Below are 6,326 nucleotides of genomic sequence, written 5' to 3'. Positions count from 1 at the left end.
ACATCGGAAAACCACAGTGAGACTGTTTAAGAAAACAATGAATGTTTACACATGCTATGAATTTATAACATTCCTGTATGGTACACATATGTTCCATTGTTCATATGGTTGTTGAAGACGGTAGTAGCTTACTATTTATCTATGTTACTAAACAGATAAATTACTATTACTATCTTTTGTCTAAGGTATTTTTACGGTAGCCTAATGAACATTATATATCTATACAAAAAAATCTTCACCATGATGGTGTGATCACTCACTTAGTTGAGCTATTACAAATCCGAAAAGTGCTGCACTCAATATGCCAGCAAATTTGGAAAACTCAGCGGTGGCAACAGGACTGGAAAAGGTCAGTTTTCATTCCAACCTCACAGAAAAGCAATGCCAAATAATCTTTAAACTACAACACATTTACACTAATCTCACATGCTAGCAAAAGAAGGCTCAAAATTCTCCAACCCAGGCTTCAACAGGACGTGAACTATGAACTTCCAGATGTTTGACTGGATTTAGTAAAGGCAGAGGAACCAGAGATCAAATTGCCCACATCCATTGGATCATCGAAAAAGCAAGATAGTTCCAGAAAAATATCTACTTATGCTTTATTGACTACGCCAAAGCCTTTGATTGTGTGGACCACAACAAACTCGAGAAAATTCTTCAAGAGATGGGAATACCAGACCACCTAACCTGCCTCTTGAGAAATCTGTATGCAGTTCACGAAGCAACAGTTAGAACTGGACATGGAACAACCGACTGGTTCCAAATCGGGAAAGGAGTACGTGAAGACTGTATATTGTCACCCGGCTTATTTAACTTATATGCAGAGTACATCATGAGAAATGCTGAGCTGGATGAAGCAGAAGCTGGAATCAAGATTGCCGGGAGGAATATCAATAACCTCAGATATGCAGATAACACCACCCTTGTGGCAGAAAGTGAAGAAGAACTAAGGAGCCTCTTGCCTCTTGATCAAAGTGAAAGAGGAGAGTGAAAAAGTTGGCTTAAAGCTCAACATTCAGAAAACTAAGATCGTGGCATCTGGTCCCATCACTTCATGGCAGATAGATGGGGAAACAGTGGCTGACTTTATTTTTTGGGGCTCCAAAATCACTGCAGATGGTGATTGCAGCAATGAAATTAAAAGATGCTTACTCCTTGGAAGGAAAGTTATGACCAACCTAGACAGCATATTAAAAAACAGAGACATTACTTTGCCAACAAAGGTCTGTCTAGTCAAGGCTATGGTTTTTCCAGTGGTCATGTATGGATGTGAGAGTTGGACTATAAAGAAAGCTGAGCGCCGCAGAATTGATGCTTTTGAACTGTGGTGTTGGAGAAGACTCTTGAGAGTCCCTTGGACTGCAAGGAGATCCAACCAGTCCATCCTAAAGGAGATCAGTCCTGGGTGTTCACTGGAAGGACTGATGTTGAAGCTGAAACTCCAATACTTTGGCCACCCGATGTGAAGAGCTGACTCATTGGAAAAGACCCTGATGCTGGGAAAGATTGAGGGCAGGAGGAGAAGGGGACGACAGAGGATGAGATGGCTGGATGGCATCAATGACTCGACGGACATGGGTTTGGGTAGACTAAGGGAGTTGGTGATGGACAGGGAGGCCTGGCGTGCTGTGGTTCATGGGGTTGCAAAGAGTCGGACACGACTGAGCGACTGAATTGAACTGAACTGAAACACCTTTATGGCAGAAAGCGAATAAGAACTAAAGAGCCTCTTGATGAAGGTGAAAGAGGAGAGTGAAAAAGTTGGCTTAAAACTCAGCATTCAGAAAACTATGACCATTGCATCCAGTCTGATCACTTCATGGTAAGTAGGCTGGGAAACAATGGAAAAAGTGAAAGACTTTATTTTCTTGGGCTCCCAAATCACTGCAAATGGTGACTGCATCCATGAAGTTAAAAGATGCTTGCTCATTGGAAGAAAAGCTATGACCAACCTAGACAGCATATTAAAAAGCAGAGGCATTATTTGCCAACAAATTTCCATCTAGTCAAAGGTATGGTTTCTCTAGTAGTCATATATGGATATAAAGACAGCCGAGGGCCAAAGAATTGATTGTTTTGAGCTGTGGTATTGGAGAAGATTCTCCAGAGTCCCTTGGACTGCAAGGAGATCCAACCAGTCCCTCCTAAAGGAAATCGGTGCTAAATATTCATTGGAAGGACTGATGCTGAAGCTGAAAATCCAATACTTTGACCACCTGAGGCGTTTAAGTGACTCATTTGAAGAGACCCTGATGCTAGGAAAGATTGAAAGTGGGGGTAGAAGGGGATGACAGAGGATGAGATGGTTGGATGCCATCAACAACTCAATGGATCTGAGTTTGAATAAGCTCGGGGAGTTGGTGATGGATGGCAGGGAGGCCTCCTGTGCTGCAGTCCATGGGGTCACAAAGAGTTGGACGCAATTGAGTGACTGAACTGAACTGAACTGAATGAACGTTATATGTTTGGAAATATTTATTAGGTAATAAATACTAAATAAAAGTCCAGTTTTCCAGAGGATATTAAACTGTTGATGTCACATTATAGAAATAAGTAATATGCTCTGTGGTTCAGTGTCAGCTGTAGTAAAATTAGTTGTTTTTTTTTTAACAATATTGTGATGGTTTTTGCACTACACCAACATGAATAGGCTATAGGCATACATATATTCCCTCCCTCCTGAACCCACTTCCCTCCCCACCCTATCCCTCCAGGTCTTCACAGAGCAGTGGGTCTGGGTGCCGTGTCATACATCAAACTCCCGTTGGCTATTTTACACATGGTAATATGTAAATTTCAATGATTTTCTCTCAAATCATGCCACCCTATTTTGTTTTTTCAATAGGTTTTCCTTACTTTTTTTTTTCTGTCCCCATGTTGTGACTTAGATTTAATGTCTAATTTACATTTCTTCCCTGCCTTACAGTATCAAATACATTGGTCTGTGGGTTATTTTAAGATGTGTAAGATTAAAATGCACATAAGGCAATGAGAGGGGACATAGTAAAGGCCCTAAAAACATGAAGAGATTTCCTTTAGGGCTTGAGCTCCGTATGTTAATACATATGGAAATATTTATAAGTGGTGCAAAGTTGATGAATTTGGTGAAAATAAACTCTGTCTTCTCAAGATTTTATATTTTACAATCTGATTTGTTGTCCACATCTGACAGAGCTTTCTGAAACAGCAAAGAAAAGGAAGAAAATACATTCAAATTTTTAAACAAAAAATAAACTGCCTAATTACCATCAAATGATCATCTAGTAATTTTGACGTTCCATTTCATTGAGAGTTATTGACTTAAGTATTATATATTATGATGTAAATAAGTTTATTGCAAACATATTTGAAGCTAAGTCATCACAAGCATAGAACAGAAACACTTCTTATAAAGAAGAATGCAGTTCTCATTGCAGGAAGTTTTCTCTCTCTTTAATAACTTTTGAAATTTACTTTTGTCTGTGGTAGGTCTTCATTATTGCGCTGGCTTTTTTCTCTTTGCAGCGACCAGGGGCTATGAATTCTGTACATAAAATCCATAAACCTGGCCGGGCCTTGCTTGGAGACAGGAGTCCTGACGCTCCTTGTCTTGGTCAGTGCACAGCACTCAATGTCTTTTCTGTTTCCGGCTGTGCTGATTCGGTTTTGCTGCTCGTGGACTTTCTCTAGTTGCAGCAGGAGCTACTCTCTAGTTGCTGTGTGCAGGCTTCTCACTGCTGTAGCTACTTCTGTTGCAGAGCACAAGCTTTAGAGCACAGGCTGAGTACTTGTGTTGCACAGGCTTGTTGCTCCTGGACACGTGGTATCCTCCCAGACCAGGGATCAAACCCGTGTCCAGTGCATTGGCAGGTGGATTCTTTACCACTGGACCACCAGGGAAGTGCCACAAAATGTCTTCAACTGAGGAAATCCCACTATCTTTCAACCAGGATCTGCATGTATCTTTTAACTGGGGGGCTGTGTATGTTAATATAGTGCCAAATAAAATTTGGTGTCCTCAGCCAATAACTGGGTGATCTGAAACCAGGAGAGAATCCCCCAAACTTATCTGGACCTGCTGAGGAGGGATGGGCCCAAGCGGCCCTTCTTGAAATATCAAGGCCAGAATGTCCAAAGCACAGAACGGTGCCTGCTTTTCTCTGTCCTGCATTCCCCTCAGGGTGCACTGTCGCTGGGCCACTGCAGTGACTAATAAGCTTGATCCTTGAAGAAGTGGAAGTCAAGACATTTTTCTCCTTAGAACTGTTAGTATGAAGTAGCCCATTCTAAGAGTTGTGTGTTTTATATTCTAGCTTGTCACTCCCACACAAAGCTAGTTCTTATTCACTTTAACTGCTAAATAATTCTCATTCCTGGAATATTCCTGGGTCCAGCTGCCCCCCACTCCCAGCTACCCCCAGCCCTGTGGCCACGCCAGGTTTTAGTTCCCAGGCCTCTGAATCGCTTCAGCCTCATCAGCAGGAAACCTTACTTTTGACGGTTATTATCCCACAGAATTTCCAGCTTTTATTTTGAAACTGTTACAGATGGTTACTTAAACTAATGATGAATCGGTGGTGCAACTCGAGACGTGAAACACCATGTGTGTGTGCTTAGTTGCTTAGTCATGTTAACTCTTTGGGTCCCCATGAACTGTAGCCCCCAGGTTCCTCTCTCGATGGGGTTCTCCAGGCAAGAAGATGAGTGGGCTGCCATGCCCTCCTCAAGGGGATGTTCCCACCCCAGGGAGCGGACCCAGACTCCTGCATTCTGGGTGGATTCCTTTACCATCTGAGCCACCAGTGAAGCACCACGTACTTCTAAACGCTGACAAAATGCCTTGGCAACTAATGGATGGAACATGACTGTTATCTGCTCTGGCCCACTTGCGCCCACCCCTCATGCCCAGAAGCGGAGTTTACAGCAAATGGTAGGGTGTAGTCACCCTTGGAAACGTGTGGTACTGTTTTTTGTTCTTTTTTTCTTGTTAAACTGCGCCTCTGCTCCTATGTGGTCTCGGGTCACCGGACTTTCCTACTTATCTACCTGTTCCTCTACCCCAAGTAAATTCAACTGTGGACATGAGAGGTTTCATTCTTTTCCATGTAAAATCCTGGCACACATAGTGCACGAAATATATAGTAAATTTTTGGGAAGATAATTTTAATTAAGACATGGCACTTAATAATTTTATAAATATCCTGAAATAAGTGTTCAGGAACTAGTTTAGAATTTCAACTTTCAGGACTGGTGATGGAGCTGGAGTTTTTTCTCGAGTGTTAGGGAGGGTTATTATTGTCCTTTTCTGGTTTATATGACCAGAGTAATAAATTGACTACAAAGACTCTTCATTTTAGGAGATTATTTTCAGTGATGCTAGTTACTTGTATCAGCACTAGAGTCAAAGAGAAATATACACTGGTCGCTGTGCTCAGTCACCTCTGACTCTTTGAAACGCCATGGAGTGTAGCCTGCCAGGCTCCTCTGTCCATGGGATTTTCCAAGCAAGAATACTGGAGTGGGTTGTATTTCCTAATCCTGGGGGTCCTTGACTCAGGGGTTGAAGCCCCATCTCTTGCATCTCCATTTGTGGGCAAATTCCCACTGAGCCACCTAGGGAGCCCCTATGGTCTAATACTAGTGTAGAAAATTTTCTTTGAATTAAAGAAGTGGGTTTTTGTGGGATATTTTCCAGTTCAATGAAACCCAGTGGGGATAGGGCTGAATTTTGGATTGTTGACAAGTGTGGTGGTTAGTGCTGGGTAATAGTGGGAAAAGATCCTAAGAGAGTGGAGAATCTGAAGACATTTGAGGGATAATTTTACATTTTGTGTATTCAGGTTGATTGCTAGTGCTAGACTCAAGCCTGAGATGATTATATGGGAGGGGTGGAGGGAGGAGCAGTTATTGTTCAGTCGCTTAGTCGTGTTCGGCTCTTGGCCACCCCATGGACTGAAGCAGCCAGGCTTCCCATCCTTCTGCATCTCCTGGAGCGTGCTGAAACTTGTCCATCCAGTCGGTGATGCCATCCAACCATCTCGTCCTCTGTAGTCCCCTTCTCCTGCCTTCAGTCTTTCCCAGCATCAGGGACTTTTCTAAGAGTCAGGTTTTCCCATCAGGTGGCCAAAGTACTGGAGCTTCAGCTCCAGCATCACTCCTTCCAGTGAACATTCCGGACTGATTTCCTTTAGGATTGACTGGTTTGATCTCTTGAAGTCCAAGGGACCCTCAAGACTCTTCTCCAGCACCACAAGCCAAAAGCATCAATTCTACTATGTTGAGCCTTGTTTATGGACCAACTCTCACATCCTTATCTGACTACTGCAAGAACCATAGCTTTGAGA

At 42.7% G+C, this 6,326-nt stretch overlaps 1 long non-coding RNA gene across 1 annotated transcript in view; it reads right to left on the bottom strand.

Annotated features, from left to right (window-relative positions):
* The window catches only part of LOC145515183 (uncharacterized), a 36,791-nt gene that overhangs the window by 29,491 nt on the left and 974 nt on the right, over window positions 1-6,326 (bottom strand). The gene's annotated exons all lie outside the window — the stretch shown is intronic.

This window comes from Giraffa tippelskirchi, chromosome 7 (genome assembly GCF_054371585.1).
Source record: "Giraffa tippelskirchi isolate mGirTip1 chromosome 7, T2T-mGirTip1v1.2.pri, whole genome shotgun sequence".
Classification (NCBI taxonomy): domain Eukaryota; kingdom Metazoa; phylum Chordata; class Mammalia; order Artiodactyla; family Giraffidae; genus Giraffa; species Giraffa tippelskirchi.
Note: the sequence above shows the minus strand (reverse complement) of the source record. Positions and strands in the feature narration are given on the sequence as shown.